The sequence below is a fragment of the Xyrauchen texanus genome, chromosome 18 (assembly GCF_025860055.1).
Source record: "Xyrauchen texanus isolate HMW12.3.18 chromosome 18, RBS_HiC_50CHRs, whole genome shotgun sequence".
In the NCBI taxonomy this organism is placed as follows: domain Eukaryota; kingdom Metazoa; phylum Chordata; class Actinopteri; order Cypriniformes; family Catostomidae; genus Xyrauchen; species Xyrauchen texanus.
Genome location: NC_068293.1, coordinates 29,194,944 through 29,206,990, shown reverse-complemented (window position 1 = coordinate 29,206,990; position 12,047 = coordinate 29,194,944).

Sequence of the window (12,047 nt, the reverse complement as noted above, 5' to 3'; positions counted from 1 at the left end):
GTTTTATTTCCTAAAAATAATTTTGGTCTGATGTAAATATCTACTGAGATACAGCAGGGTCACCAAATATGAAAAGGCAGCGTTAGAGGTTACCAAAATCTGTTACCCCCCTTTATTTCCCACAAACTGTCTTTAATGTTCTTACTATATTTTCTATATGCATACGGGTAATGTCTAAACTTCTGTACTTTCAAAAGCATTTTGGTCTGATGTAAATATCTACAGAGATACAGAAGGGTCACCAAATCTGATAAGGCAACATAAGATGTTACTGAAATCTGTTATACCCCTTTATTAACACACACTTTAATGTTCATCAATTTCACTCTGGTGTTGTCTGATCTTCTCTCATCTGTATTTTAAAAACATTTTGGACTGATGTGAACAATTAAAGACATACAGCAGGGTCACCAAATCTGACAAAGAAGTAAAAAAACACATTTAGTAGATTATTTATAGAAATATAATTATATAAAATTAACAACAAGTTTAAGAGTAAATTAATAAATAATTTATATGTGTATATATATATATATATATATATATATATATATATATATATATATATATATATATATATATATATATATATACTGTATATATACACAGTATATATACTAACCTGCCACTTAAAAAAGTACACCAGTACATCTACTTATTCATGCGATTCTAACCAGGGCCCATTGTAAGCTTTCTGGCAGAGGCAGTCAGGTTTTGATTTTTTATCTGTTGGTATTTGATAGAGTCCATAATGTCATGTATCCGAACAAGATGTCCAGGACCTCTGGCAGAGCTCATAGACATACAAGATGCAGCACCACATTTAATTGTGGGCACTTCGTACTTCATCTCTGTGTACACCAAACCCATCTCTGGTGTTTGCTCTGGTGTTTCATCTGACCATAGAACCCAGTAGTATTTGAAGTTCCAGTAGTGTCTGGCAAACTGAATATGCTTGAGTTTGTTGTTGGATGAGAGCAAAGGCTTTTTTCTTGAAACCCTCCCAAACAACTTTGTGGCGATGCAGGCGATGTCTGATTTCTTTTTTAGACCCCAAGACCCAACAAATTTCTGCAATTCTCCAGCTGTGATCCTTGGAGATTCTTTGGCCACTTGAACCATCCTCCTCACTGTGCATTGAAACAATATAGACACATAAATATTGTGTAAATATATTTTTTTTCCAGATGAATCTCTTTGACTGGGATTCTGTTAATTGATAATATGTATATTCATAGGCCTGTATGGTATTTCATAGAATATATATATATATTTCGGCGGTGTCCGCTTTACCTCGTTGCAAGGCGAAGATGCCAACATCCTACGTGCGGAGATCGCGACTCTTTTACTCAAAAGACACGATAGAGCCTGTCCCTCCAGCCGAAATGAAGAAGGGTTTCTACAGCCCTTACTTCATTGTACCCAAGAAAGGCGTCAGCTTACGACCGATCTTGGACTTGCGAGTTTTCAACTAGGCCTTGCACAAACTTCTGGTCGAAATGCTCAAAAAAAGACACATTCCAACTTCCGTTCGGCATCAAAATTGGTTCGCAGCGGTAGACCTGAAAGACGTGTACTTCCATCTCTCTATCTTGCCGCGACACCAACCCTTCCTACTGTTCGTGTTCGATGGCCAGGCGTACCAGCCCACTCTCGAGAGTCACCGTGTACCTACAGGGACCAGGTGCTCAGGCACCTCACCCGTCTAGGGCTTCAGGTCAACTGGGAAAAGAGCAAGCTCTCTCCGGTTTAGAGCATCTCTTTTCTCGGCATGAAGTTAGACTCAGTATCAATGACAGTGCGCCTCACCAATGAGTGCACGCAGTCAGTGCTGAAATGCCTCACCAAAATCCAGGCACAGCGGTTCGTCTAAAACTATTTCAAAGGGTACTGGGGCATATGGCATCTTCCGCGGCAGTCACACCACTTGGGTTGTTGCATATGAGACCACTTCAGCACTGGCTTCAGACTCGAGTCCCGAGATGGGAATGGAGCCACGGCACATACCATGTGTTCATCACCCCCACCTGCCGCCAGACTTTCAACCCCTGGACAGACCTCTGTTTTCTGCGGACAGGAGTCCCCCTACAGCAGGTGTCCTGATGCATTCTGGTCACCACAGATGCCTCCAAACGGGGTTGGGGCACCCCTAGGCGGGGCCCCGGCTGGGTTGGCACATCAACTGCCTAGATTTGCTGGCTGTAATCCTTGCCCTGTGGAGGTTTCTCAAACTACTTCGGGGAAAGCACATCTTGATTCGTTCAGACAGCACCACCAAGATAGCATACATAAAAAGAAAAGGTGGCGTTCGCTCTCGTCACATGTACTGACAGGCCTGCCATCTCCTACTTTGGAGCCAGCAGCGACTGCGATCTCACCCGCTCTGGTAATCTCTAGAGGAGGCTCCCCTCGGGATAGATGCGCTGACACACAGCTAGCCCCGAGGGCTGTGCAAGTACGCATTTCCCTCAGTGTGCCTACTTACACTGGTGCTGTGCAGGGAGGACGAGGAACAAGTCACTCTAGTGGGCCTTTTATTGGCCCACACAGACTTGGTTCTTGGATCTCACGCTCCTCGTGACAGCCCCTCCCTGGCGAATTCTCCTGAGGAAGGACCTTCTTTGGAAGGACCCCTGGAACCTCCACGTCTGGCCCCTGGATGGGATACGGAAGATCTAAGTGGCCTACCACCTGCTGTCGTAGACACGATCAACCAAGCCAGAGCTCCCTCTACCAGGCAACTTTACGCCCTGAAGTGGTGCTTGTTCGCGATTTGGTGTTCTTCCCGATCTTAAGACCCACAGAGAAGCGCTGTCTGGTCAGTGCTCTCATTTCTGCAGGAGAGGCTGGAAGGGAAGCTGTCCCCCTCCACCTTGATGGTTTATGTAGCCGCCATATCGGCTCACCACGACACAGTGGACGGTATGTCCCTATGGAAGCACAATCTGATTATCAGGTTCCATAGAGGCACCAGGAGGCTGAACCCTCCCAGGCCATGCCTGTTCCCCTCATGGGATCTCTCTGTGGTCCTTTCAGTCCTTCAGAGAACCCCTTCGAGCTGCAAGAATCAGTCGAGCTCAAAGCTCTCTCCTTGAAGACGGCCCTCCTGATCGCGCTCGCTTCCATCATGAGGGTTGGGGATTGAATAGGGACCCCTAGTGTTGCTTCATTCGACACAATGTCGAAGTGAGCAACATACTGGGAATGTCTAGGTTACTGTTGTAACCTCCGTTCCCTGAGGGAACGAGATGTTGTGTCCCCCCGGCCACGATGCTGAACCGAACCACTGTAATGGCCAAACCTTATTCTCATCTCCTCAGAGCAAAACCTGAATGAAGAGATGCACGATTCCCTCCTTTTATACCCATATGTCTGGGGGAGGGACATGAAAATTGTGTCTGCCAAATTCTCATTGGCCTTTTCTCAAGTTCGGAGGTAAACGAGGCCTTCAAGAAAGTCGCCTAGTGTCCCTTCATTCAACACAACATCTCGTTCCCTCCATCAGGGATGTGTTCTTTGACAGGTGTGAAAGACCCATGGCAGTTTTCCCTCAGAAAGTCCTGTCCAAATATTTAGGCAAATTAATTGATGGAGTTTCCCCACCAACGAGCCTGCTGAGCACTTGATAGCAAGTGCTCTATACACAGAAAAAAATTATGTTGATTGATCATGTTTTTCATCTTGTTTTCTAATATAAATATCTAAACATCACTAAAGCAAGATTAATCCAAGCGACAAAGTTATACAAGATATTTTGTTAGATTTTATTTAAAAAATTTTATGCCCTCTTACAAATAGATATTTTTTTCCATTTTTTTAAGTTATCTTTATGTATTTATTTTACAAAATTTTGCTAGGTTTATGGTTGCAACAAGAAAAACTATTTGTCAATGTGGTAAGAAAATACTTTCATTCTTTGAAAACAAGTCTCAAAATGCAATTTTGCTTTCAAGTACTTCTCTTGTTTTAAGTATGTTTAGATATTTTACTGGAAAACAAAATACTGATTATGATTTTTTTTTGTGTGTTTGTTTTATTTATTTATTTTGCAGAGATCCATTTGAATGAACAATGCTTACATAGTGAAATTGTTGCGATCTAAAACACATTTATATGAACCTGCCTGCAAAGATTCTCAATCACGACCTGTCTCTGGTCTCTCGGGTCCCTATTTTGATGTGACATCCCTTATCGTATAGAATCAAGGTACCTACTTGGCCATCCTCCGGCCTCATGTAGAGAACAAAGGAGTCCTTTAACACCAGCCATCTGAAACATGAAGCTGTCACCACATAAGAGCTGAAACAAGGGGGAGAACCATTCTTTCAGCTGTGGGAAAACAGCACAATAACCTAAGTAAGTAAACAACTGCAACAGTAGACATGCCATGACCTGAAGGCTCAGCAAGTCCGCAATCTGAGAAGCAAAATTCAATTGAAGCTGAAACTGTCAGTGTTTACTTTAAAGAGCCTTGTGAATTATGCAAGTGTAATGTAAGCTGCTTGTCAAAAGAAATAACAAGGACACCCCAGTCTGCACAGATGAAGACAGTTCAACGTCAGCATCTGTTATTCACCAATATTCATTTCAGGACTTGATGTATTTTCTTAAATAATACTTGTGAAACCATGAGACAAAGATCATGCACTATTGATTGAACTGTATTTCTCAGAAACAGAGTTACTGTACCTCCTCACATGTGATTAGGAGTGTTGAGAAAACTGAGAAAATTATTTCTCAGTTTTCATTACAGTATTATCCCAAATAAAATAAAATAAAAATTAGAATTAGAATCACATTATATTTCTTTAATATCTCAAATTCTCAATTGTTTCTCATAGACAGCAAAAAGATTAAGCAGAGATTAATCAAAAGCTTTTGTTTAAGCCTCCTGCTTCTCAACAATGAGAACTGGACCCAGATTTGCCATGATAGTCTGCTATCAGAGGTCATAGATTTAAAAATGTTCTAAAAAATGTCTTACCAAATTACTTGAGCGATACTACCCACATTAATTGTATACCTCTACTATGACAGTATGTCAACAACAGTATGTCTCATATGGTTCTATTTTTATTTTTTCTCAGAAATGTTAGGGAAAAGATCTGAGACAAAGTGGATTCTTCAATGACAAATTAATGAGAACTTTATTTAATCACCAGTACTTTGAAAGAGCAACATCTGAGTAATTAAATTATCTTCTGGGATGGTTTCCTCAAAAACACAGTTGAGTATTCATCCAAACACACAATTACAAATCTGTTGATATAATGGTTCTCACCTTTTGGACCAACGGTAACAGACACTGTTGGATCCACACCAGTAATGTATAGGGAATACATTAAATTTCCTCCTGATTTCTTTAAGATCAGACCTTCACTTTTGTCAGAGCAAATAAACAAATAAATGAACAAATACTTATCGACTTTAACATTTCCTTCTACTTTTATTTTACTATGCACATATATACAGAAAAGATAATTGTGTTCTACCTATAAATAAAAATACAATTATTCTTCCTTATGTTACCTTTGGTCACAGATCCTGTATAAATGAGATTTTACTCACTTCTAAGGAATTCAAGCTGAACTGAAATTCAAACACAATGTAGTTCATTAGTAACAATAAGCCTGCAAACCAGCTTTAGGGAAAATTTATACGAACCATACACCAGTTAGTTCCAAATATGCTTATCAATATTTAAGTTAATCATGGTTCCTTGAGATGTTGCAGAAAATATTGTTAAAATTAATAAATGAAAGTAGCTTCTGCTTTGAATTGTTCAGTCCAGTTGTACCTTAATAATTAGTGACAGTGCAGAGAGTGGGATATATGTGTGTGTGTGTGTGTGTGTGGGGGGGTACAGGTATTCTTTAATTAGCCCTGCAAACGAATTGCTAATTATGTGACTGACAGAGTATTAGCATGTGAAGCACTGAACAGAGTGTGGAATCATCTCTCACAGGCATTCTCTACAAAAAGCCTGTTTTAATGAGTGAAGACACAGCAGGTAGTGTGCCTTTCAGAAACTTCCTTCTGCCTACATGTGACACAATGGTAACTGAACAAAGTTTTTTTTTAATTCTAAGATTAGCATAGATTCATAAGCTTTTAAATATACCATTTAAATATGCAGCTAATATAACTGTTTTTGATACAGTTTATGGATGAGATAAGCAAGATTTGTAAGTGAAACATAATCATAATATTACCATTAAATATACAAAAAGACCAAAACCAATAACAGTTTCACTCTGTGTCATTATTTGACATGGTGCATTGGTAAGACCATGGTATTCTTTAACATAACATACGTAAATACCATGATGTGTGAATATGGTGATCATTCGGCACCATGGTATGCATCAAAATACTAAGGTATTACCATCTAATACCATCATTGGTACTTCCACATTATTGTTTCTTTAGGACAAGGACAACTGTTTGAGCTGTTATTTACTGTTGCAGGATGTGTCTTGTACAAATGTCTTTTCAATATATTCCTCACATAGTCCTCAAGTTGCATCTGTTACTACAAAGGGAAGACTAAAACATCAGAGGAAGAAAAAGAGTATTCATTTACTCACCCTCATGCCATCCCAGATGCGTAGGACTTTCTTTCTTCTGCTGAACACAAACAAAGATGTTTAGAAAATTATCTCAGCTCTGTTGGTCCATTCAGTGCAACTGAAAGGTGGCCAGAGATTTTAAGCTCCAAAAAGCACATGAAAACAGCAGAAAAGTAATCCATATGACTCCAGTGGTTAAATCCATGTCTTCAGAAGTGATATTGTAAGTGTGGGTGAGAAACATATCCTTATTTTTTACTATATACTTTCCTCCCTGCCAAGTAGGTTGCAATGTGTGAGAAGTGAAATTGGACATTTATAATAAAAAAAAAGGACTTAAGTATTGATCTGTTTATCACCAACACCTATCATATTGTTTCTGAAGGCAATGGATTTAACCAGTTGATTCATATGGATGCTGTATTTATGTGCTTTTTTGAGCTTCAAAGTTCTGCCCATAATTAACTTGCACTGAGTGGACCAACACAGCTGCAATATTTTTCTTAAAATTTTTGTTTGTGCTTAACAGAAGAAAGAAAGTAATCTAGAATGGCATGAGAGAATTATGAGATAATTTTCACTTTTTGGGGTAACTATCCCTTTAACAGGGGTTGTATAGCAATTCAAGGTTTAGAAACAGACACACAAATGCACGTGCACAAACGAGTGCACACATCCTGAATCTGTCTTTATCATTTAGGCTGATATTAGCCTTCTATTTTTAACAGGTCTTCGTGATAACGTAGGTATGCGATCTCCATGAAACCTTTCTCAGCCTTTGATTGACCTCCTCTTGACAGAGTGACTGTCAAAAACCGGACAAATGACTCAATATTCAAAAATTTGACATGTTTTGTAACCATGAAACTACCTCTGATTTGATTAAGTGATCTTCTTACACCCATCAGGGTTAACAGTGCAGTAAGGCTGAGCAAAGGGTTTTTTGTTGTATTCACAGAGCACTAACTACAATAAATCTGGGAAAAATTAAGTACACCCAACTGAAAAATGAAAACACTAAAACCAAATGGCACAAAAGCAAATGTGGTAAATTGTGTTTTCAAGAGGTCAGGTGTGTTTTGTATTTGTGTGTATGTGCATTTGAGTGTAAGAATGCAGAGATGCATTTAGCAGAGCTTCCATTTGACTTGGCAGGGGAATTTTGAATTTGAGAAGCTCCTGATAAAGTGCCTGGAAGTGCCTGAAACAGCATTTCATTTTCCATTTGTAGTCTCCGTTGTTCAATTCAGATGTGTACCGGTTGGGGTTCAGCACATTTGAGAGGATCATTTAAAAAAACAAGAACTGATTGAATCTCCTTTTGCATAGCAAATCATGATACATAATCCTTAAGACTAGATAAACAAATTAAAAGATGACTTGCTATCATGTTATTAATTTAATTATTCAAAATTGTACAATAATTTTAGAATTGGTTTGGATCATGAAAGTTGTTCTCTTGTAGTGTTGCCATTTTATTTAATATATTTATTTTATTCCCCTTGAAGATGTGAATCACTCAACCTCTGTCACTTGCACCAGAATTGGCATGTCTTCAAGAAATATAAAACCATCCAGGGACTTGGAAGCAAGTTGTATATTGCTTGAAAGGAGATGTTCCTTGCTTCTAAAAACAATTATAACATTTATATGGGTGAGTCATTGTTCTAATTGTATCTAAAGTAATAACCCATGTGCTTAGTGGATAATCACACTGGCCTGTCCTGTTGAGAACAATAAAGAAAACATGGCAACTTAAAACACAAACACACATGCACACACATGTGCCTGCACAAACGTATACACACACATACTGAATCTGTTATTATCATTTAGACTGATATTAGCCTTTTATTTTAAATTTCATTTTTCTAACACAGCTACTTAGCTACTACTGAAATAGTTTGCTTGGCTTTTCATCCTTTGAAGTTACACAGTAATGGCATGGAGAGACAACATTTGATTGTCAGCAGGATAGCAATTGAAGAATCCAGCTGGAGATTTTACAGTATGCAGTGTGCTCACAAGGGAAATCCCAAGGTTAAATCTGCTATCAGATAATGATTCTAGTAAGCCTGTGTTTTTACCTGCAGCAATTAAAATATTTGTTCCTAAATATTAATGGATGTGCATTAATGCTGTGGCATGAGTTCACATTTCTCAATTTAAATGTAAATCAATTTAAATATATATATATTTGGGTGTTTCTGCATCTACGGTCACTATTGACTCACTTTTGTATCCAGCGGTTTAGACATTAATGGCTGTGTGTTGAGTTATTTTGAAGGGACAGCAAATTTACACTGTTATAAAAGCTGTACACTCACTACTTCACATTGTAGCAAAGTGTCATTTCTTAGGTGTTGTCACATGAAAAGATATAATAAAATATTTACAAAAATGTGAGGGGTGTACTCACTTTTGTGAGATACTGTATATATATATAATGTATAGTACAAGTATTTTAGTATTTAGTATTCCATTTGGGAATACATATCTTTGTCTATATTAGCCATTTAGTGTTTTTTTAAGCCTATTTTGCATTTTGTCATAAACCTGTTTCCAAATTTTGGTTTGATGTGCACACATTTCTATTGTTTGTCCACCACTACTGGCCCCACTCTCTGCTTGAAATTCATTATTCAGTATCACTTGGGAAGAGACCATGTTTCTACAAAATGCACAGCTGAGATCGTAAAATTACAAATATAATATTATTGTCACGTTTATGTGTTTTGTTTATGTTTTGTGTTCATGTCTTTTTATTTTTTAATACCTGTTTCATAGCCATGTCATGTGATCTGTTTCCTCATGTGATCCTCTCTTGTTCCATGTGGTTTGTTCTCATTGGTCTTGTTATCTTGTTATCAGTTCTGTTATGTCATTGGTTCATGTTTCATTGTCTTATTATTAGATCAGTCTTGTGATTGGTTGTCTTGTTTACTTGTTACCCATGTCTGTGTATTTAGCCCTGACGTTTGCCATTTTTCAAGGTCAGGTATTGTTTGTGTAGCGTTGTCTCAAGTTCATGTTTTGGTATGGTTCACGTTTGGATGCCACTTTAAATATTCTGCACTTGGGTTCTTTATGTCTTCGCCTGCCTGTCATTGCCAGCAATCATTACAATTGTATTAGTTATCTATAAAATATTTAAAAATAATTATTTTATATTTAATCAGTTGTGATTTAGCAATATGAGGTGAATTAGAACAGGACGACTGTGTTTGTGAATCTAATTGTTTTCTAATTTTGATACATTTATTTGGCACAATATTATTCTGTTATATTTATTTATTGGATACTCCATAAGATGCACAATGGTTAGAAACACATAACTGTACTATAAATGATAATAGAAGCAGACACCATTTATTATCATTTAGCTACATTTCACTGGTATATTTTCTGCTAAATATGCATAAAGGCCTCACATTCGTATAGTTGGTGACTGATAATTTGCCCATATGTGAAAATTCATGAAATATGGATTTAATATCAGCTGGCTAGTTCAAGCACTCTGCTCTCTGTTATTCATCTGTTAATGAGGGGCTCCTCTCTTCTCTCCTGACTGGCCCAGGAGCCACTGGCACAAATGCAAAGTGACAGACAAGTCATCAGAGAACATGGGGACCTAATGTCTTTTGATACCAGAAAGGGTGACAGACATTGATTTTTTTGTGATCTGACGGTACATGTAATGATAAAAGAAAGGAAAGGTCAGGGTCAAATGGCATGAAAGTGAGGAAATGGCTTGATAACACGCAATGCCTCGGCCCACAAATCTTTTCCAGAGCTAAACAACGCATTTTATTGACTATGATAATTAGTGGAAAAACTAACACAGCTGTGTTCTGTGAGAGTATGTTAATATTAAGAACATAATGGATTATGCTATCTGTACTAATTTGAATTATAGTTTGTTAATTAAATGGCAAATTATTTGAATATGCATTGAATATGTTGCTTCTGCTCTTTAGCATTCATTTTATTTATTTATTAAAAAGTAAAACATTATTACAATCCAGTTATAATAACAGATATTTTAATAATAATTATAATAATAATAATAGACATTTTTGAGCATTGATTCTCCTTAATGAGTCTTCTCACTGTATGAATTGCACCTGCTTTATATTTTTTTTTCTTATGAATAATGACTTTTTATTCCAATTTGTGTCTGTGAAAGAAAGGGGGTATTTTGTGCTTCATTTCAACTGTCATTGCTCTACTAAGACTGAGAATCTTCCTAATGACCAAAGCAAGGGGCCAACAGCTACAAGGAGGGGTGGAGTCAAACACATCTGCAATTTCCTCACCTAACAAGGCCATAACATTGGCCAGATACACAAGATAAACCAGAACCTTTACCTTGCCTCAATTGAAGGCTGACTTAATAAATTAATCAACAAAGACAGTTGAATCTAATTTTAATCAGTACAATATTGCCATTGTAGAAATTCAGCACCTAATTATTTGTGTATCAATGAGGTCTTTTAGTTAATATAATAGATTTGCTATATCTTCACACGCTTGATATGAGATACACAGGACAACGCGTTTACAGATCTGTAGATCCAAATTCATACATTTATTTAGGTCTTAATTTGTTCATGATAATAATTGTGTGTGTGTGTGTGTGTGTGTGTGTGTGTGTGTGTGTGTGTGTGTGTGTGTGTGTGTGTGTGTGTGTGTGTGTGTGTGTGTGTGTGTAAATAAATACAAATTTTAGTTTGTGGTGTAATTAAAAAGGATGTGAGTCTTTATTCTATGACGGTACAAACAGGACAGAGGCAATTAATTATGCAAGTATTAGGGCACATTATTGTGCAAATGTTCTCCATCAGACAAGTCACTAATCAATCACCACTATAACTGTACATTCTTTAGATAAAATGAATCAATGTTGGATGAAGGGAAAGAACAGAGCTCAGAACAGCAGAAAGGCAAACTAAGAAAATATAGAGAGCTTTTACCTCATCTTTGCAGCCAGTGGAGGAGGAATACACTGACACACCTCCTGCATGTTCTACTTCCAACCTTCCAAAGACACAAGAAATATCAACAGTTTGTCACGACACTGCTTTTAACTCTGTTAGTAGTCTGTCTTACTCTATGTAGAAACACAGATAACCCCTTTCTGTTCATTTGAAGAGTTTCAGGGCTGTTATCCTATGAATTATGTCAGCAATATGATTGCCCGGTTCCATTTGGAGCCCTTACAATGTATCATTTCATCACAGGGGACAAGGGAATGGTTTCACTGCATGCTCAAAGCCTGTATTGATAGTGTAAAGCTCTGACACAGGTGTGAGTCTTTGTGTTTGAAACGATTGTACCAGGAATCAAAGCTACAGCTAATCCCTATGACGTCGTCTCTCATGAGATGGGAACTGACAGAGGACTGGCTGGAATGGTATTTGTGTTGCTAAGTGATTAGTGATGTGTCAGTGATTCAAAAGGAGAGAACTAGGACAATCA